Raw genomic sequence first — 22599 nt, forward strand, 5'->3', positions numbered from 1 at the left:
AGATTTCAAATGAAGCCAAGTTTCAGTATGAGGCATTGCAATGTCTTATTCTGAAATGTTAACCGAGAGATTTGGGGAGGAGGAAGTTGCATGTAAACTGATTGACTTGCATGTAAAGAGGAGAGGGAGAATTGGAGTAACATTCTAATTAAAAGATCATTTATAAAAAGTAAATGTTTAAAAATTAAGTGGCTGACTTGTTTTGGCATGTTCTTCAGTGAATCACCATTTTAATTCTCTCTGGCTGGAAAATTAATAATCCCCTCAAGTCCCTGTTGGGATACGTTCAGCAGGGTGTTTAAATAGTTGGTCTACAGTGTTGTTTGCAATTGTCAAAATGTTCAAGTGAGCTATAAATAGCCAGAAACAAAATAAACCAGCTTGCTTCCTTCACAAAGTTGTATTATTGTTCCCTATGGTACTTCATGCATATCAGAAAATTCTTTTGTTATAATAGGGTTTCTGCTCTTGTCCTCAGCAGTAAAAAATAACTGGGAGGAATTGAATCTGAAGACTATGCTATGCAAACATGTCCCTGCCATGTCAGGGCTGCACTGCTTCCACCAAGCCAGCCAGCCACCTCCACTCTCTGCTCTCACCTGCAGAGTAAATGTCTTCAACTTTGGCAGTGCATGTCAGATTTTTCCATGAATTTTCTTCTTAAAGATTTCATTCATGCTTGACTTAATTGCTTCAAGTTGACAAAATTTCAGGGACTTAAAAAACTGTTGGCAGTTGTAAGATATCTGTGTAAAGACTATGAATGTGTGGATCTTGTCCTCTGTAATGGAACTGATCACTTAAAATTGCCTTCTAAATTTGTTAGGGTAAGAACATTCAGAACAGAGTTTGGTAGTAACACAGAGGTACCTGCTGCTGCACTATTTTCCAAGGGACTACTGGCTGGAGGGAGAGGTGGGGGAACAGGACACTTTCTCAGGAGCAGTGATGTGCTGCCCAGCACTAGTCCTCTCTCTCTGACTGGCCCCTGTTGATCACAAATCCTGCAGCTCAGCAGTTTTACATTCTGATCCAAAGCCTGCTGAGGTCAGAGGCAGTCCTTTTGCTTTGAGACGCTGAGTGATGTGTTTTAGCACCCCAGCTATGTTTATGCACTTCAAATTTTCAAGTATGTTGCTAAATTGAGACTATATGTTGGTTTCAGAGACAGATCATCAGCTTTGAATCTATAACCAAGAAAAGTTCATTGTTAATAACACCAAGATAAATTTATTTCCTTTTATGCTTTTTGGGGAGCTCCTAATATTTGTGTGCTATGCAGCAAGTCAATGTCATTCTGTGCAAGTCTGTATGATTTTAATATTGAGAGGATTCAAACTGTTTGCCTCTCTCAGTGAGACTGAGTCATGGGAGAAAAGGTTCCCTACAAATCTTGCAATATGATTCATTATTTAACTCAATTCTGTATTCCATTTTGTAACAAAAACTTCTTTAAAAGCTTTAAGTAAAGGTGATCTCCATTTGTGCATGGAAAGGTGTGGAAAACCGTTTGGCAGACTGTGACTAATGCCGGGAGAAGCTGTTTATGTTATTGTGTTCAAAGAGGATTATACAGTACAATTCATTGGTTTTAGCAATCAGGAAATTTTAAAAGAAGCTGTCTGGTCATGGCAGCTCTGTGTCTCTCTGGAGTTATGATATTTGACAGTAAGACAGGCGTTGCTATGGTAATTAAGCATTTTTCAAGGTTTCGAGTTTTTTTTCATATTTCTTCAGTTATTAATACTTTTCCTAAAACAGTTTGGAAAAATACTGGTACATTAAAATATCACTTGTTCCTTATAAATGAGCTATTTAGGGCCTAATCCTTGTATTTTAAAAGTCTGTGGCAAGTCTCCCACCGACTTTTATGGAAACATGACTCGGCCTTAAATATTTGGCAATTTCTGTATTATTTCCTCCAAGTATATAAATTTTCAATCAGGAATATTGAAAATGCCATGGTTTCTGACCCACTAATTCCACCAGGGCTTTTGCAAGCCTGTCGTTTCTGGCAGCACAGTTCAGCTAACTTGAGAAACTCCAGGGCTCGCTTCCTATCTCCTGCTGGTGCACAATTGTCCTTTGTGGTGCTACAGCAGCCAGGCACAGCCAGTCCCAGCACACTGTATCTGAGAGGCTGTGAAACCACAAGTTCTTGTCGTGACCATAAGAAGGAAAAAAAGATTATAGACAAAAAGACAGTATAATTTGACAGCTTTCATTAGCAGCGTTATCCCTGAGTCACTGGCAGGATGTGATGGAGCAAGGAGACCCTGGAGGCAGCTCCCATACTGGAGCTGAAAGCTATGTCAGCTGTCAGTGCAGCATCCAAAGCAAAGGCTCCCAGCTACTGGGGAGCCCCGACACGCTGGCTAGGCACTGCCAGGCATCTCAGAACAGAAATCTCAGTAGCCAGACACTGGGAGAGGGAGTGTCTGCCTGTGCTTATACACCCTTTGGGTGTCAACCCTTTCAGAAACACCGAGCAGCTCAATCTTTTGAAAATACAAACCAGGCTGTCTTCCATCTCTTTGAAAATAGCTGAATGGTTAAAAGCAGGCTGAGAGAAAAAAAATATGGAGCTGTATCTTCAGCCTCCTCTTTACTTGGCAGCTGCCCTAATAGCTAAGGTATTGTCTAAACAGTGATCTGTTCCTGCTGCCACTGCCATAAATGACATTATTGCTGCCATTTAATTAAATTCAGTGTGTGTGCAATATGTGCAGATCAGTCCTCCAGATGGATCTTATGAGAGGCATTTCCGAGGAGTCTTTGATGGGAGATGGGTTCATATCAGACATTCAGGTCAAGCAAGAAAGTAATACCTCTGGCCTGTTGTGACAGCACACCGCTTGGCACCCAAATAAGTTTGCTGGTTAAAGCATCAGGCATCAGGTGTGTGAAAAGGGAGGAATGTGCTAAGATTTTTTCCTTTCTGCATCACTGTCTTGGACCTTCAGGTCTTCTGCTTGAACATTGCTTCAGACTCCTAAATAGGTTTTTTGGAACTTGTCCTCAAGGAATTGTGAGGCAGACTGTCATCTCAGTTTTGCCAAATATATGGTGTTTATGACTTGTGTGCAGTATTGGAATCTTTATGAAACTTCTGCAATAAGGTGAGGCAAATATAGACAAAGTTTTCAGTCTTATTTTTACTAATTGAAAATTACATTAATAAAGAGATCAAAGAAAGAAAACAGATGGTTTGGTGCAAGATCACTTCTCAAGTTGAAAGAAACCTCTTCTATTTTTCTGTGATAAAGTCACAAGATCTGCAGCACACCATCCTTGAAAAGACTTCAGCCCAGCATGATCTTCCCCAGATGTATTATATAACCAAGGACAGAAATGGTTGCTTGACACAATATTCATTCTAGTCTTGAGTTTTCAACTCCTTGATTTTTACACAGGCTTCCTACAGTATTTCCCTCCTTTTTGCTCACAAATAATCTGTGTAGGTAAGTACCAGCATAGGTCTTCTCATCTTCTTCTCTTTTCTCCTAGACTAGTAGTTTACATTACTTTGATGCAATGTGCTTTACAATGTATCTTCTCACTAGCTTACTCAAGAGTTAGGGATCTACATCTTTAATTGCCTAGAACTTGAACGTAATTAATTACAGCCTTCAAGATTCAGTTTCCCTGATGATCACTCTTAGTTCATCTTGCAACAGGAAAATCATAAAGAAGCATTTTTCACTGAAGTGCTGCAGGAAACGCTGGCTTCAGAGCTCCAAAAAGGAGCTGGCCTCAATATTTTGCTGGGTTGGTGCTTAGCATTTTGGATTGTCCCCTTAGATGACTGATGAAAACCACCGTTTCTGTGGAGAACATGGTCAGTGGGCAGAAGACAGTCTCAGAGATAAGAACATCTTGTTGGTCAGACCATGAGTACGTCAGTGATGCAGACTGACTGGCTCAGAGTTCAGGAAGGTCTTACATTTTTCTTTTTTGGTCTCAATGGTTTCCATCATTTTCTTGGAAAACATGACTATTGAAACTGTAATCTGTAATAGCCTTATTAGAGCTATTGTTCACAGGTGCCAGTACTTCAGGTAGACTGAAACTATTAGAAGAATTGTAGCATGGTTTGCCAACAATGCCAGATCAGCAGTCCTTGTTGTCTTGTTTGGCTTCCACTGCATTTTCAGGGAAGCCATTAATGTCTGCTTAGATGGAGCTCCACAAGACATGCGTAAAACCAAATAATCATAAAAAATTCAGAAAGGCTAGTACGTATTCTGGTGGGTTATCTATTCTGAAAGTATTTTGTGTGGTTGATAAGCATTCGTTAAAGTTCACTCATGGTCTTCTGAGCCAGCCAGCCACTCTTGAGAAGTGGCCAGACACTAATAACAACATTAACCAATTCAGTTAAAGTAAGTCAGTTCCTGCCAAGAGCATCACTGACCGTCTTCAATGCAAGCTGTTAAGGTGTACAAGAATGGAGCAATGGATAAATATGTAGTGGGGGACAAATATCAAGGGCAAAAAGTCAGGTTACTTGCTAGCTTAGACTTGATGGTATCTTCAAGAGATTTTTACAGAAGTAAGTTATAATTCTCAAGGTAGCTGCCTGAATTGTACAAGTGATGTGAAAGATGGTTTCTGAATTAGAAGGATTTGTCGAAACCCTGAACTGGCGGTAATACTTCTGCAAGTTTCCAGTTTTTTGAATGGTATAGCTCGGAGTTTTGACAAATCCTCTTTCATGGGTCGTGCAAAGGGTATGTACTCAAATTCAGAGTTCATGAGTCCTGATAGGACACAGCTAGTTAGACGCCTGTCTCTGCACAAAGGCTTTGCCACAATGACCATGGTTTAGCACCACTTGAGAGGTTGTAACAAAGTAATTTTTTATAGTATTCTGGAAATAAAACAGAGCTCAGAGTGCAGAAGGAGTCCATTGACCCTCGAGTGTGTAGCCTCAGTTTTCCCAGCCCAATAAATACCTTGGGAATTCTTGGACTTGTTTGAAGCCTGCAGCTTGAGATTTGACCTTGATGAACTTCTGATCAAGGACTTATTTTTCATTTACACAATAGTTCAGTAACTTTCACTCAAGGTCTATGACCTTTCCAGTTACTGTCCCATTTTGTACTGCAGCTGCTCACTCACCATTCTTGTGGTGTTCAGGTACTTCTTGTCTGATAAATAATTTCTGATCAATGGGCAAAGCTTAAGATGACCCAAAACAGGCAGGATTTTTCTGAGAATGCATGACAACAACCCTAATATCACTGTTAAAAAGAATGAAATGCCCAATGTCTCACTTAAGCATCAATTGCACATACATGTACTGGAAGAGGTGTGTCATAGAAATCAGACTAAATCCCACACAACATGTGTTCACAGGAATCTTTATTTTTTTAATGGAAGCAGTTACATGTGAGCTTCATCACACGGATAGCTGTAGGTATCTCCATGTTAAATGCATGGTACAGATTGCTGAGGACAAATTGGTCGTTTTTATGAGGTTCATTTTGGTCTTGTGACAATGGCTGTTATTTAATGTTGACATCAGATAATAACATGATCATTGTCATTGGGTTTAGCAGGACACTGGATATCTCTTGCTACTCTGTGCACTGCTAACTTTCTGACCTGCTGTAACTGTGTTCACAGGTGTCAGACTTACAATTTAGCAGGAGTATTTAGGGAGGAGATGAAATATTTATCAAATTTCCTAAGGAAACACTATGTGATTTCTTTGCTTCTTCAGATATTTTGCTAAGGACTGTATAATATTGTGGGCTTCTGGGTCAATGGCAGAGAGCCATTCTGTTCCTTTCCTGGCTTGTTTTTCAGTTCTGATGCTCACCTCAAACCTTCAAATTTGATTTTCCACTTGCTTCAGTGAGAAGCAGCATTAAAAAGAAATTATTCTGGAGTTGTTACCTTATAAGCAGGAACAATGGAACCTGAGGCCATGTTTTTTTACTCAGCTCTTTCACAGATTATATAAAACTTGCTTATTGTTATCAGAACTTCCACTACTGCCCCATGCTAACACCATGTAATGGGTTTATTGGATTAAATAAACACATCTTCTGTAAAGCTGCTCGATGTAGTGTGCCTTTATTCAGGAGCTGCTTCTTTGAAGAGGGAAGAATCGTTGTAAATAGGGGATGGAAGGGCCTGTAATGTTTGGGTTTTTTTATTTAAAAAGATAGCAAGATGTTTCCACATAACCATAATAGAGAAGGAAGACTCCACTTAAATTAACTAACTCCATTTATACTTCATTCAAATAAGACATACTGCACTTGCTGGTGGTGTTGCATAATGTTTAGCTTGTATAGTCTGTATTTTGTGTAGACCTTGTGTGGGGCTCTGGATTTTTCTTTTTTAAGATTTTTAATAGCATCCAGCTCATGCAAGCTGGAGCATTTAAAAATGGTGGCACCTTATATTATTATTCTTTACTTTACTCCAGGGTTAGTTGCTTTATGCCTCTTTTCAGTGTATGTACATATTTAAAAATGTGACGTCATGAATGCTCAGAGGTGCTCAGGGATTCCTCATCCCTGGAACTCCTGCTAACTCGAGTGCAGCTAGGTGCTACTCAGGATGAGAACTAGGAAAGACTCTAGGGGCAGCTACCCCACTGCCGCAGGACTGACCGAGAGGGAGCAACAAGCAGTCACTGCCTGCAGCAGCTCAGGCCTCAAGCCCCAGTGAAACGCAGCAGCAGGCAGACTTTACGCTGCTGAATCTCCCAGACACTTTCCTGACCAGAATACTCGGACAAATGAAAATTATAAATAATAATTAATAGTAATGTGTCAGTTATAGAACCTGCTGTTTTCTCAGTGGAAGGCCTGGCATGTGCTAGAGCAACAGCCCCTCAGCACTCCCCGATTTAGACTGTTTAGAACTCAGTCTCTCTGAATAATTATTGCAGTCAATGTGTCAGATATCCTTTTTGCTGTTGTTGACTTTCCTTGCTAGCTGCATTAGTCTGTGAAAAATCATCTGCATAATGCATTGCCCATGAAATGTAGGAACATCAGACTATAGAAAAGCAAAGACAATAGTTTCTCAGGTTTAAATCATGTCACACCATGTGATGTCACATAAAAATGTTTCTGTATCAGAATTATTGATCTTTGTGGCTGATGGTAGCTTATATCCACTATTTGACTTCTGGATGGAATAATTGCAAGAAAAGGTAGATAGACTCACACCTAATCTTGTTCCCAACCTAAATTTGAGACCTGAATTAAAAATTATAGACAGGCATGAGTGTTTTTCTCTTTAAAAAATCTCTAAATATTTCTGTTCATTTTTAACTACAGAAATACTCTGAATTTCATCTCACAAATTAAGAGCTGTGGTATTGAGTTGTGTCTGCACTGAAGCTGACTATGAATTATTATAATTCCAGAAAGGCTAAGGCCTAAATGGATGATTTATTTCTAATGGTGACAGTATGACCATATTAATACAAATACACAATCATGAAGAATTATCAAATGATGGATCAAAGTAAACGTTCTACATTACAAGAGAAAGAGTTTCCTGACATTGTGACTGGCAAGGAAGAGTCAGAAAACCACAGCTGTGTTTCAGGCAACAGGACTGCTTGCAAGTAGGTCTAAGAAGTAAAAATGTGTTGGACTGTTGATGTTGAATCAACTGTCAGGTTAATTAGAGAAAAAGAGATAGATAGAAGATGGCTAAAATGAAATGGGTCAAGTGAAATTCATGTGTAGGAAGATAGTCTAGTCTGCAGGATGGGAGCAGAAGTAAGAGAAACAGGTATTGATGTCAGAGTAAGAAGTGAAGGTCTTATGATGGGAGAGAAGGATAAATAAATCAAGGCTGAAGAGCAAAGCTTTATTAATCATGGATGCATCAGCACATCAATAGGAGAGAGGATCAGAAGGTGGCAGAGAAAAACAGATGAGAAATCATCAAAAACAAAGTCCAAAAAATTACAGAGAGATGAAGTGATGAGACTGAGGGAGGATGAGGAAATCTGAAGCTGAATTAGAGAAAAGAGTAAGAAAAGAGTGGCTGGTGAACACCAAGTTTTGAACAAGAGTGTTGAACTGGAGCTACCTTTTTTTGGAGGGTAGATTCTCTTAACTATACAGAGTTACTTTGGGAAGGGTTTCCTCTTTTATGAAAGGGAACACTCATTGCTTAACTTTTCATACTCTCTTCTTTCTCCTTCTGTCACTTCCAGGGGTATTGAGTTTGTCCTCTGGAAATCATCCTTCTCCTGTAAGATATTATGCAGCACACTTTTCTTAGCACCTGATAAAAAGCTGAAACAAGCTGTTTCAGACCATGGTATTTTTAGTGCCTCACCAGTCACTGTTGTAATAGGCTTTTATGGCTCAGCATGAATTCCCTGCAGGTAGATACCGAAAGCCTAATGCAAAATTGCACAAAGACAACTAAAAGAAGTAACATAATATTTGCAAGCAGATCTGCAATTCTTTTGTCCTGCAGGAATGTGATCAGAGGCCTAAGCTAAAAATACATTTGTGGAGTATGCTTATCTTAGCCCTTTGAGAGGAGAAAGAAAGAAACAAAAATACTAAAATAGATATAAAAGAGATATAAGAAGAAATGCAGGGGATTAGAGCTCTTGTTGCCTAGTATATAGCACAGCAGAAGGAAGTCAGGTGCTGCTAAATGTATCCTCACTGCTGGATAGTTTATAAAATGACCATATCTTTTCAGGCAGCAAAACTAATGACTCTGAAGTTTCAGTCTTAATTTTTGTCTTGGGCCACATTTGGGCAGTTAATAGCATCGGGAAACAAGCATCTTAAATCTTAAGATGTCTGGTCGCAGCTAATCTAGTTTAAACAGGAACTAGATGACTGGCCACATAGTCATCTGCTTTTTATTCAGTAAATGCCTTTTCTTATTGAAACTTTCAGATGCTGCTTCCACCTGTGTGATATCTCTTCCAGAACATATTAAGCTACTAATGGACAAAACCGGTCAACCCAGATTTTTATCTCATCAAACTGTGGCACCTCCACTAGCAAGAAATCACAGGCAGTTGTGGATTTCTGCTCTAGGCTTGTTAAACAACCCACTGCCCATGTTTTCTGTCAGTACTAGATTCTTGGCCACTGAACAGCTGGTAGGGCCTCACACAGAGATGCTCCTTGCTGCTAATCAAAGCTTATTCTTCCCTTGAATGTACACATGCTAAATCTATCACTCAGCCTGAGTGTATATATTAGAGGGGATGATCGAGGTCTTTGTTATGAAATGAATTTTCATTGAGAAATGTTAGTTTATTGGAAAAGAGTTTCTCAAGCTGACTATTCTATCAGTTCAGCTTTCTATTCAACTATCTTCAAACCCTTCTCTGTCTGCTTGTTACTGGTGGGCTGCAGGTAGGCTCCAGCTGGTGGTTGCAGGGGACAGTTGGTATCTGAGCAGTATTTAACTCAAGTCGCCACCAAAGGTACGGCTCCAGGGCTCTGAGCTGTTTGCCTCCGCACCTCTCATGTCAACTCGTATCTATCCTGATGGCAGCAGCCTCTAGTTCACCAGGAGAGTAGATTGCTAATCAGCTGAGTATCTGCTGCCCAGGGTCTCCATATCAGCCCAGGGAAGGAGAGAGCAGCAGTCCCTCGATTGGTCTCTCTTCCTGGAAGTAAGCAGGCTTCAGGGTTTTTCTCTCATGTTCTCTAGCCGTCTCCTTCTGTAGAACAAGTTTTCAGCTCTGTGGGAGCCCGCCTACATAGCAGGCAGCCAGAGGAGCTGGGCAGCCCAGGATATAAGCCGAAAAAATGTCTGCATCCTTCCAAAGTGGATTTTTTTCAGGCTTTTCCTTCCCACAAAAATTTTCTTATTGTTAGCCATTGTGTCCTAGCTCAATACAGCTTGCTTTTCTTTCAAAAATAATGATAAAGAAAAAAAATTGAGTAAAAGAAGTCATCTGGCTAGCCTTTGTTATTTTTTCCCCTTTTTGGGCCATACTTCAGTACACACTGGGATACCGTGACCTGGGAGCCAGAAGCATTAGGCTGTCTTGGAAACTCAGGATGAGATTTTCATTTCTGGATGGAAACCCAATCCACAGAGAATCAAAATGGTCTCTCTGGATCACAATGAAAGCTTGGACTAGTGGCTCCATTGCTCTGTATGAAAGGAGAAGGTTAGGCAGGCAGTATTTTAGGGGTGTGATAAAGCTGTTTTGGCCACGCTCTTCTTTAGCTGATCTAATGATATTTGGAACAGATAATCACTTCAGCTATTGCCAGGATTACAGGTGTTGCAATCCATGCTCATAACCTCAGAGGGAGGAAGAGAATAAAAAAACAGTGAGCTATTAAAATTGTAGAGCTGTAATTGATTGTTAATATACAGACAGAAACTACGTTAGTGGATCCCACTGATAATGTTCAGCAACAGAAGCCACCTGGGAGACATCTAACAAGCTTCACACACACATAAAACTAATGCTGATACTATAGAATTTAAGGGAGTTGGTTTGTTGTGTTTTTTTCTTTTTTGTTGTGAGGGTTTGTGTTTTTTGGATATATTATTTAACTTGGGGGCCTTGTTATGTGATGCATATCATATGGAAATGCTTAGATGTTAAGTGTTTGAGATTGTTTTTGTTTAGATTTATAATAGCAGGAAGAATTACATATATGTATCTATGTATTAACAAGATTAACTAGAATTTATTACATGCCATGCTGTTTTGCTTTTTTTTTCTGAGGTTTACATTTCTTTATGAATTTTTTAACTTGACAAACTTAAGATTCTGGTAAGCACATTCCTTGTAATTTATTTTTCATAATAACTCTTTTTCATAAATATAGCTTCAAAATGTTTGTAATTCAAAGATCAGACTTCAAAAATGAGAGAGAAGTTTGGAGACTGGTAAGTGTTTTGATGATTCTGTTGGCTGAAAAATGCTTTATCTCTCCAAGTAACAAGGAAACTGAGCATTATAAAAAATAACATACAGTGCAATGTATTTAAATGCTTGGTATAGAAGTTTAATAAATATATCCAGGAAACAATTTTCAGGTAGCTTTGTCAAATATTTAACATTTTTCAACCTTAAATAGGTGCCACTACTGAAAAACATGTATAGAAGTAAACAGTAGCCCATGATATTGAAAAAAAAATTAATAGTATTGAAAAATACTGTCAAGCAACTTCTACCCACTTTCTAGAGAGTTCATAAAATCATCTGTCTTGCCCTCATTTCAACAGAAGATCACACTGGGCGTCTTTAAAGAGCCTAGTAAGCTTTTCTATTGAGATATCATTGCTTATAAAATATACCATAATTGTATTTTGGTGACTGATTAGCAACTCTATAGTATCTGAAATGACATTAAACAAACTTTATCAAATGAAAATAAGTACACTTTGAGAAGCATCAATTTCTGCTGTTCATTCCTTTCATGCTCATGAATTTCTAAAACAGCAAATTCAGTGAGTCACCCAGATTTTAGTATAAAATAGGCAAGGTTCAACTGTGCTTGAAGAATTAATTACTCTTGTACTTGAATAAATTTGAAAGAAGAGAAGAAAATGCCAGTCTGCTTGTAATTCTTTTAGTATTAATTCAGACTTTGCATTTATCTAAAAGCACTGATTTTTCACAGTCGAGTCTTTCTACTCGACCCTGAAATGAAAAGTCTAATCTTGTGTTTCTTGTAGAAAATAGCAGGGTAGAAATGAATGCCACTAATTCATCTCAAGATTGGGTAGGAGGAGAAGTGGGCTTACTCCTCAGCCATCTTATTTATAATGCTACTTCTAACATCTTATTAATAACACTACCTCGCTTCTCGCTTTTCTCATGGTGGGATTTTAAGTTTTGGGGTTTTTTTCTCTCTCAATCTAAAATATTTAGCAAGAAAGCTGAGCAATATATACCTTGCAGTAAAGAAGAGTTACAAAGAGAAAAGTTGGTGTCCTGTACCTCCCTCTACCCATGTTCTGAAGCAGTCCTGGCCACATACAGAGCTATCATTCATGCCCCCTCAGCTGGCACCCATCACCCCGCCTCTGCCCCCAGCTCCTCTCATCTTCCTCTGGCAGCAATGCGCCACCTTCTCCCCTGCACCTCACACCACCTCCTTATCCCCTGTTTACATTCATGAAGTGAATGGCTGATGAAATATCTGTGCTGAAGCACTATGTATACAGATAAGGGACAAACCATCTGCCCTCCTCAAGCCCATAAATCCACAAGTCTGATAGAATCAGACCTGACTTATTCTCAGCTTAGAAACTTGCTCCCATCTCTAATTATACATAATAATTCAGTGCAGTCATTGGCATAATTGGCCATCTGTGTACTTTCATACGTGTGAAACGAATACTGGGAAAGGTTACACAGGCGGGTGCCGCTAATACTCATGGAGAACTGATGGAGAGTAATCTTAAGAGCTGGGTTTGTGCTGAAATCCATTTTGGAAATGAACTGTGATTTTTCTTGTTGGCTTTGAGAGTTATGAAAGGACCAGACAGCACGGCAGCAGAGCCTGACGACAGGTGGAGAAGCAAGGGTGAGACCAGAAGGTTTGCAATTTGTTCCCTGGGAAAAAAAAACAATTATTTTTGTCAGATGTGTTGCTCGAGCTTTGATTTATTACTGGATAGCTTCCACTATTAATGAAATAAAGGACAGTGCTTCAGAAAAGGATCTTCCAAGCTGCCTCTTTGAGAAACCCCAATAATAGACCTTACCATCTATTGTATCTTTTTAGTAACCTTCCTAAAAATGTAAAAATAGGATGGGGAGGGTGAACAGGGAGGGACAATCCTCATCCTTATTGCAAAAGACTTCACTGCAACAAGAAATATAACTGTGCAAGGCTGCCAGGCTTGGAAAGGTTGTAATGGAATAGTGCTACTTTTCTTGTGAGTTAATGCTTGATGAGTGGACAATCATGTCAAAGCCACATCTCCATCTCCAAAACTAGGCATCAACTCCTTTATAAAACGCAAGCCTTCCCCTAGAAAGAAAGTCCCACAGAACAGTCCATTTTCTCTTTTAACGCAAAGAAGAATAATGCTCAGGTATAAGTGCAAGAAAGCACAGGCAATTTAAATGGCTTTCATAGTTCTGCAGCAGGACAAAAAGAAGTTTTTGAAGAGCTGCTTCTTGGCATCCTCTGCTTGCAGTTTTCTCATGTGCACTCCCAGGAGCCCAGCTCAGCCTGGCCAAAAGTTCAGAGGGTTTTCCTTGCAAGGAATTAAATGCCACATAAAACAGGGTGACCAGGAGAAAAATTGTTGATATGAAGCAGAATGCACATTGGTATAATGCACTCCTGCACCAGCCACCTGCACCTGCACCTGCTTCATGGTCCTTCTTTTACTGGGATTTCTCAAAGTTTATGTATGCATTACATATATATTCAGATATTGTTATGTGTTTAATATACAGTTCTTCTTCTTTGAACTCTGAATTAGAGAGGCATTTTGATAGGGAAATCCAGCCAGCAGGAAGGCTTAGTGCATGCACATACAAACACACAGAGCCAGCCTCACAGACAGCAGCATTCACTTGCCAGTACCCATATAAACATATAGCACTCATAAAAGGCACAGGCTGACCAATACTGTTCCTCCTATCTAGATGATTAGGATTGAAGTTCACTAATTGAAAATACGTGTATATTTTATACATACACATATACATAAACACAGTATGGATCATTCCAGTAGTGGGTTCCAGATTCCCTGGTCTCCCCAGGTGCTGGCATCCAGGCATACTAGGCATGGAGGCTCACAATCCTGCTCTTGTTGCTGGTACAACCACCTATTATCCTACTTGCCTACAAGTCCATCTTGAAGCTCACTAGCATTCACGCATTCCTACTGAGAACAGAAGACTGTTATAAGTAAGATTTAACCAGAATATCAGGTAGACTGTGGTGATGAAGCAATGGGCTCAGTCAGGCAACCTGATTACACATAACCAGCCCCTTTTGTTCTCTTTATCCTTTATTTTCACTTGCTTGTTCCTCCTCAATCCACCTTAGTGCCTTTCTTTACTTGCCTTAGTTCCATCCCTTAAATACCCCTTAAGCCTTATACATTCCCAGAATCTTCCTAAAATTTGGTTGGACTCCATGATCCTGGAGGTCTTTTCCAACCTAGTGATTCTGTGAACATGGCAGAGTAAGTTCCATGCAATCCCCAAATGCACATCTCAGCCTCCTGCACCGAGTCGTGTGCCCTGTAGGCAATAACGCCTGGCAGCCTATAAGGAGTTCTGGGGAAAGAGTTTCTTTGGCTAACTCGTTTTGGTGGGTTTCACATCAGACATAATGTGTGAATACTTTTCCTTTGATAGTGTTCAGAGCAGCCAATTCAGTGTATGTTATTTTGCCAGTTATTGGGTTGCTAGGGATCCTCTGCTCAGTTGTTCATCTGCTCCTTACGAGGCCTTTGTGTTTCTGGTGATTAGCCTTGCATCACATAACTTGATAACAATCTTCTCTGCATCTGTCTGTGCCAGAAAAGCCAGGAGTTTCTGATTATGAACTGGATGTGAAGACGATAGCAATCCCATAGTGCTGTAGAACCTGAGAGTGCTGGTCTTCTTTTTAATTTATTTTCATATTATACCCAACTACAGTGCTAGGGAACACTATACTCCGGGGGATTATTTTCTGGTATTTTCTGGAGCCCGCAATGTGATGTGAAAATGACTATTTGTGTATAATATGACAACAATGTCATTGTTCTACCAGGACCCAGGATGTACTTGGGTTAGAGAAGATTCCCTACCCAAATTCCAAACTGGATTAATATATTACATCAATTAAATACCTTCTATTGTCTCATTGGTAAATAGAATTAGATCTTCCTTTCTAAAAGCTAGCATAAGAATTTCTTAAAGTTCTCTCGCATTTTACATGTGCTGATAGGAGTTCCTAAAGGTGGATCCAGGCTCTCCATCTTTTTCCTGAGGAGCAGATCAGGAGCCCAAGCAGGCAGACAATGTTGAGCATGCACGGATAGGAATGTGCTGGCTATAGACCAGCTCCTGTAGCTTAAAGCTACCCCACAGAAGGCCGCAGTGGTAACACTACCATAATGTGCCCAGCACCACATCACATCCCAAACTGCCCTCAGAAGACTGCGGAGATGAAGAGAGAAAAGCATGGAAAAGCAACGCTTCTTTTCTTTTTTGAGGCAGAAGCAACTATATGCATTTTTAAATAAGTCACGTCTATTTGTGTATCACCACTATATTTGTCTCTATACTAAGCTGCAGTAAAATCCTTAGCAAATGGAAAAATACCAGACTAGAGCAATTTGTTCTTTTCATGCAAATGTGGAGTATTGGGATGAGAAAGCAAATTATTAGTTAGAAACTTGTGGTAAAGAAGTAACAGTGCTCCGCTCAGGTAATGATAAGCAAATATGGAACTTGTAAACCGAGATGGATTTTCAAACAACCTTTTGGAAATCATTTCAAAACTGAGTCCTTTTAGGGATTCAATTTAGTGACACTGAGAAAAATTATTCTTTAAACACTAAGCAGCTTGGTTGGGCGAGAGTTTTCTTCTTAAGAAGCACTGCAGAATATAATATTTTGAGATTATTGGTTTATCATAAACTCATTACCTAAATTGACATTTTTTATATATTATTGTATTTATCACACTATTTACTTCATCTGTATTTAACATAATTCTAAATAATGTAGACTCTACCTCTTTAATATAAACATAAGCTATTTTCTTAAAAAAAACACACCTTGGCCTATACAAGGGACATAATAAAAGTATATAGGTATGTCTGGTTCTCTGAATGTCCTTTGGCTGTGGAGGAAATGGCTGTTGACTACATGCATGGTAGTTTGTGCCAAGGCTGTGCTTGGAGTAGCCCCTGGTATTTCTGAGACACTGCAGGTGCCTCAGAATCACCACATTGGACTGCAAGCACGTGCTTGCAGAAGTAAGAAATGGCAATTAAAGACTGTCACTGGAGAGGTGAACTGAGGCCTGATCTCTTCTTCTGCCAGTTATTAGCACAGGTCACTCTGTGAGAAGTGTTCAGCAGTTTGCACTGAAACACCATGTCTATGGATGCCGATCACTCCCATCCTCCTGCGTGAGTCTTGCCCAGATAGAGGAACATAGTGTCTGAGAGGCTCTAAACTGCATTATTCCAGGTGTCATGTGCAGTCAGCTCCACTCCAGAGAACTCATTACTTTTTTCCTTTAGAATTATAGAATGGTTTGGGCTGCAAGGGAACTTTAAAGGTAATTCTATCCAACCTCCCTGCAATGAACAGAAACATCTTCAGTTAAATCAGATTGCTCAGAGCCCTGTCCAACCTGACCTTGAACACTTCCAGAGATGGGGGCACCTATGACCTCTCTGAGCAACCAATGTCAGTGTTTCACAACTCTTATTGCAATATCATCTGGTCTTAATCTACCCTGTTTTAGTTTAAAACCATTACCACTTGTCCTAGGGCAACTGGCACATCTTTCTTACAAGCCCCATTTAAGTACTGAAAGGCTGCAAATGTCGCATTTTCAATTTAGAATGTTACTTTACATTGTGCCAGCTGGAGGTTTAAATATTTCTTCAGAACCTGGATCAAGGAACCTATGTGCCTTGTCATGAATAAATTAAGGCTACAGAGCTGCTGCTTTGCCACATGCATTGTCACTTAACCAAATGATTGTACAGATACACCACCAGAGCTGGGTGAACAGTCTAAACACATGCCTATAAATAATTATATGAATCCCAAATCAACATCTGAGTTCCTGACTTTCATATTCACATCTAAATGAAGACAAGTTATTAACATGCACACTCAGTCTTGAGGGATGTTTCAGCTGGCAGTAAATTTCCAGCAGTATATTTGATGGCAATGAGAGCTTGCCATTTGCTGTCCACTGATTTCTCTAGTCCTGAGGCAAACCCAGCAGTGCATGGATTAACTGACAAAGCCCAGATAACCAGCACTTTATTACAAAACTCTCACAGGCTCTGCACTTTGGAAACATTCTGCAAACCAATTTGAAAATAATTTTGAATAAAGAGCATACCTGAGGATGTTGCAATCTGCCTGCCTGCAATACTCAAACAGAGGAAGAAATGAAAGGCAACCATTTATATATGATGGATTAGAAAAGGAAATTGTCAGGATTTAACTTGTTTGGCAATGTGTATGTCTGCAAGCTCTTAGGTATGTCTCCACTGCTGACTTTGTACGCTGACAGGCTTGTGATGGTGGATTAAATTTGGGCAGTATTTCCTGTCCTTAAGGCAGGCATGTGTAATCTGCTTTCTGAATCAGCTCTTGGACTGATAAAGCTCCCAGAATTGTGTATAAGGATAAACCAAATTGAGAACTTGTTTACCTCCATTGCTGAAAAGTGTAACAGATGAGGAGCTCTTTCTTGGGGAGAAACTTTAGCCATGAGAGGGAGGGCTAGGCGAGGGCAAAGCACTTTGAGTCAATCCTCCTTCCTCAAGTGCAGTTGGGGCCCTTCGCTTTATCAGCTCTTGCTCCTAGTCTTCCATTTGCCCACTCACAGGGTGTTCTCATTAGGTGGCACAAATGTATGTATAGGCTTAAGGCCAAGAATTTCTTTTCATTGGACTGATGATACACCTACCTTGCAGTGAAATTCTGGGCTAAATCACACAGGTGCTGCTAACACCCTGCCTGCTTTCCCACAACTCTTTTTCTACTCAGGACAGGCAAGTTCAGTTATAAAGTGGTATGGAGCTGAAACTATCTTTATGGCTGCAGAAAGAACAGCAGAACAATCCAAAATCTACCAAGAACTGCCTTTTTAGAGAAGGCACAGTGAGTGAGAAGTGGAAATGATCCCATTGACACTTGTCTAACCCAGGAAGTCATAACTGGATGGCCTCTTGACCCTGCAGTGAAGATCCCCACGGATATGAGCATTATCTACTTGAAGACACGGCCTTTCTAAGCAGAAGGGCCAGCAGTAAATACCTTTGGTGGTAGCCCTTTCTGAGCAGGTGAGCCCATCAGACTCACGACACCTAGCTGAGGTGCCTGAGTGAGAGGTGTCATCCTCATCTCTACTGGTCTCCTTCTGAGATCAGTGTCTCATGTGTAGGCTGCTCCTGGTGGTGACTCAGGTCCCAGGGGTACTGAATGGTCTTGTGGTGACATCTTTATCTCCTCACTGACTCAGAGACATTGCAGATGAGCAGTTATCTTAGGCATCTCAGTTGGATGGCTAAACTTATGTGACATTGATCTCCCACTGCTCCGTCCCTTCTAATCCCTAGCTGCCATTTATCACAGTGAGATACAAATTCAGAGAAAAAAAAAAAGTCAGATTGAAAAACCCTTTCATAACTAACACTCCCACAGAGAGGCAAGAACAAAAGAAGAAAGGCCACGACAAAATATCTACAAGCAGTGCTGAGGAGATGGAGGAGGGAGTCACATGCCTACATTTCTATTGCCAAGGAACAAAGTAAAAAACATATGATATATCACTGGTATAAAGGATTTGGGCTTTGCTTTTTTGTTTTGCTTTGGGTCTAAAGCTTGCAAAGTAGCAATACATTTGCAGAAAACTTGAAAGCTGTGGCATAAACCTACAGAAGAAATAGCTAGTGTAGGAAGATAGTTTTTAAAATATCTTGTTGCAAAAAGTTTAAAAAATTATCTATTGGGCAAGAGAAAAGAGATGGATATACAAAGAATGGGAATTGTTCAGGAACCGGCAGACAGTCCTATGAGTTATTCATTTTCAAAATAATCTGCTAATAAAATTCAGACTTCTTACGCATCAAACAGTGTTGGCAAGTGACGTTCCACCTGGTAGAGCTTGGAAACATTCCAAATTGCAGTTACTGCAAAAGGAAGAGCTACCTTGTACCAGGATTATGTTTGAGCTCCTCTACTTCTTTCTATTTATGTGTGAATAGTTTAGTTCCATATACTCAATAGTAGATGCAGAGGGTTTCTTTTCATAGTATGTTGTGTCAGTGCATAATTTGTACAGCATAACACGATTTATTTATTTCTCTTGAAACCTAGGACCAGAGTATATATCAATATGTTTCTTTCACATATCTGTACAACATAAGAAGATTAAATATATTTATTTAGGACATATCTCTTGTCTGAACTATTCTTCAGCCTTTCCAATGACTGAGACTCCTCAGACAGTATTTACTGGACAATTTTTTCCAGGCTCCACAGCCCCTTGGATCTCTTTTTTTCCCTCTAACTGTAACTTGAGTTGTTGATTGCAGCTTTGCCATTTTTACCACAGACACAGGGCAGTTAACATCTCCATCTTTGCAATTGTTATTAGGTACTTCACTAGATGAACTTAGTTTTCTTCCCTTTTTTTTCTGTCACAGGTCAAATTTTCTATCCACCTGATTATTCTCAGCTTGATTTTTGCAGTTTATGTGACTGTTTCACATTCTCAGTATGGTGTTTGCCCACTTCTCAACACTGACATTTTTTTCTGATATACATCTGTTTTCTGTGACCAGCTATTAAATTAAATCATACAACTGCAGAATAGAAAAGGAGGACTGACTACCACAAAGAACAACCCTTACAGTTTACTCGGAGAATTTGGCACAGTAAGTATTAAGACTGGCAGAGTACATTTTGATCCTGAACGTCAGGTGTGTGGTAGGAGAGAAAAGCAAACAAATAAACCAATGTTCAGTTTCGTTCTGCCTTGGATTACAGTACTTTCAGCTACTAAGGCTACTTTTCATGAAAATATTGAAATAAGGTGAGGTAGGTTCAAATATAAATTTATGCTTCTTATTTCAAAGAGTATTTAAAGGGATCTAAAGACATATATAAATAAATGGCAATAGAGTGGCTTCTCCAGACCTCTGAGTATGAATCCACCAAATGAGGGGCTCTGATTTCTGTAAAACCTGAGAAGTGCTTGCTATTTGTGTCTCACACTCTTCCTTGTATTTCCACTTCTTTTGCCTTGTGCTCTCTTCCAAAGCAGCTTCCCAGTTACTCGTCTTCACTGTGCCATTACTCCCTAGCCTTGTTGGTGTGAAGATCTCTTTCCAATAAAAAGCTTACATGCTTTTGTGCTCTCTCTCCTGCCCCTAGACGGCTTCTCCTGTCAAGCTGTATCATCTTCTCCAAGCCAGCCATATTATTGACTTTATATTTGTTCAAGATCTCCCCTGACTTGTTCTCACGCAGCCATGAGTCCCTTTGCCCAATTTCCACTGCCTTTGAGGTCACAACACCATCTGCCATGCTACCTGCCAGGTCTGACATCTGGATTTCCTTCCTCTGTTCCTGGCCTGGAAGACAGAGTCTGGTGAAATCGTTGTATCCATGAACTTTCTCTTGCCACATTCTCCTTCAAAGCAACAAGGCTGGAGCTGGTTTTCCCAGGATATTGCCTGGTGCTGTGAGTCAGCCTGGAAGCTGCTGTCTGATGGGCAGAGCCAAGATCAGACCCCGGGACATCCCGTTATCGGGATGCGCTAAACTCTTGAGCCACGGGGTGAGTTCCCGACCATGGTTGCTTGGATTCGCTTTGGTGGGAAGTATCATATCCATGCCAGAGAGCTGTGGGTATGCCCAGCCAACCCTCTCCTTCCAACCTCGCTGTGAGCAAAGCCCTCTTTGCACCCAAGTCTAGCCATAAGGACGGGATGAGCTGGGGTTAAGGTTCCACGGCTGGTACCCGTGTGGCACAAGCGACCGCACAAAGTTGGGAAGCTGGATTTCCACCTGGATGGAGCAAGCGGCTGTCCTGGGGAGCCATGCTATGAATCTGGGAGGATTTCTTGTGTCAGCGTCGATCCTCAGCCTTCCCTGGCCAACGGGGAGTGGAGGTGGGAGCCATGTGCCAACTCGAGTGGGTGTGCACCCACAGGCTCGCCAGGTTGTGCACGGCCGCCAAGCACATCTCCTTCCCTGGAGCTGTTTAAGGTGCGGGTGGATGAGGTGCTGAGGGGCATGGTTTAGAGATTGGTGGGAATGGTTGGACTCGATGATCCGGTGGGTCTCTTCCAACCTGGAGATTCTATGATTCTATGATTCTAAGCAAAATACAATGCAAATATGGTGGCAAGTTCTTTTTCTACAATAGATGTAACACTAAGATCTTGGGGTGGAAAATAGGAGAGGGATGCTTACTGCTAGCTGTGACATTATGCTTTTTAGAAGCCTGAACATTGCTTATACTTTTCTGGTCTCTGAAAATCATTCCAAATGGTAGTGCTTGCCTAGAAGCTATACCCCTGCAAGCAAACAAAATGCTTCTAAGTGTCAGTAACCTCAAATGTGAGGATCTGAAACTAAGAACAGAACCAGCCAGCACAGGCTATAAATAATGTCTCTGGAAAATAAGAAAAAGGCTCAAGGACAAACAGCTCAGAAAACTGATTTTTAAGCACTCCTGGAAAGTTCAAAGCTGAAAAAGTAAAAAGCTAACAGCTAAGGTAGTGAGAAGGATGCAATATTTTGGATATATCACAAAAATGAAAAAAACATACACAGCTGCATTTACAGCACATGGAGTCATTCCCACCCCAGTGGCTATTTGCACATACAAGTTCCTTAAGAGGGTGCAGAGGCGGCTAGCCGTAGAGTTAGTTGCCACGCAACAGCTGTACCTTTCCTGACACAGATCAAGTGATTTGGAATGGGAGAAAGACTGACTCACAGAAAATCTGATTGATTTGTATTTTATAAAGCAGGTACTGTTAAAAACTCATTCATGACAAAACATCATTATCAATCTCTGTTGTGGTGATAATGAAAGGGTTAAAAAGAGATTGTGCAGTCTAGAAATACAGCAAGACCCTACTGAAGAACAGAAAGTATGAACTCTAGGGCACAGAAATTATAAAATTTGCACCATAAACTGTGTACTTTAGTCACATAAGTTTCAGACAGAGCACGTTCAATAAGCCCCAGTAAGCATCTAGGTAATAAAACTGAAGACATATTGTCTCGATAACGTTTAAGACAACAGATTGTGTTCAAACTTATAAGGACTGCATAATTGTTGCTTTGAACATCTGAGGCCCAAAATGGCAAACAGACAGGATGGCAACTTAGATGAGAATATGTAGAACAAAAGCTTGCATGTAACAGATTTTGCACTAGAATTCTTAATCAAAATAACTGCCTGTAACTTCCACTGTATTCCAATAATTTAGTCTTGTATATTCTTAAGACCTTTTGGAAAGAGCAAAAAAATTATTCTTAACCAGGTCATGTCTCATTTTCCTGTTACTGGAAGCCAAACAAATACTGAATGCTTAAAATGTAGGAAATTACTAATGGAGTTACTGCAAATTTTTGGCATTAGTGATTTTCTTATGATTTATGACTTTACTGTTTCGCCACCTATAGTATCACAAATTAATATCACACAGAGAAAACATCAAAAGAAAAAAGATCCCTATAGGAGAATTAACAAGTTAACTAAAGCAGCAAACTATTAACATACCCAAACAAGTTTTGTATAGGCCATCTCAAACCTGACCAGGATTATTAGCTAAAATGTAATACCACACAAACATGGAGCACTTTCAATAACGGAGTTCTCCTTGAATCAGGATCACAGAGCAGGGGTAGCTCATCAGGGCAGCAGCACTCTGTAAGTT

The sequence above is a fragment of the Phaenicophaeus curvirostris genome, chromosome 1 (assembly GCF_032191515.1).
Source record: "Phaenicophaeus curvirostris isolate KB17595 chromosome 1, BPBGC_Pcur_1.0, whole genome shotgun sequence".
Taxonomy (NCBI): domain Eukaryota; kingdom Metazoa; phylum Chordata; class Aves; order Cuculiformes; family Cuculidae; genus Phaenicophaeus; species Phaenicophaeus curvirostris.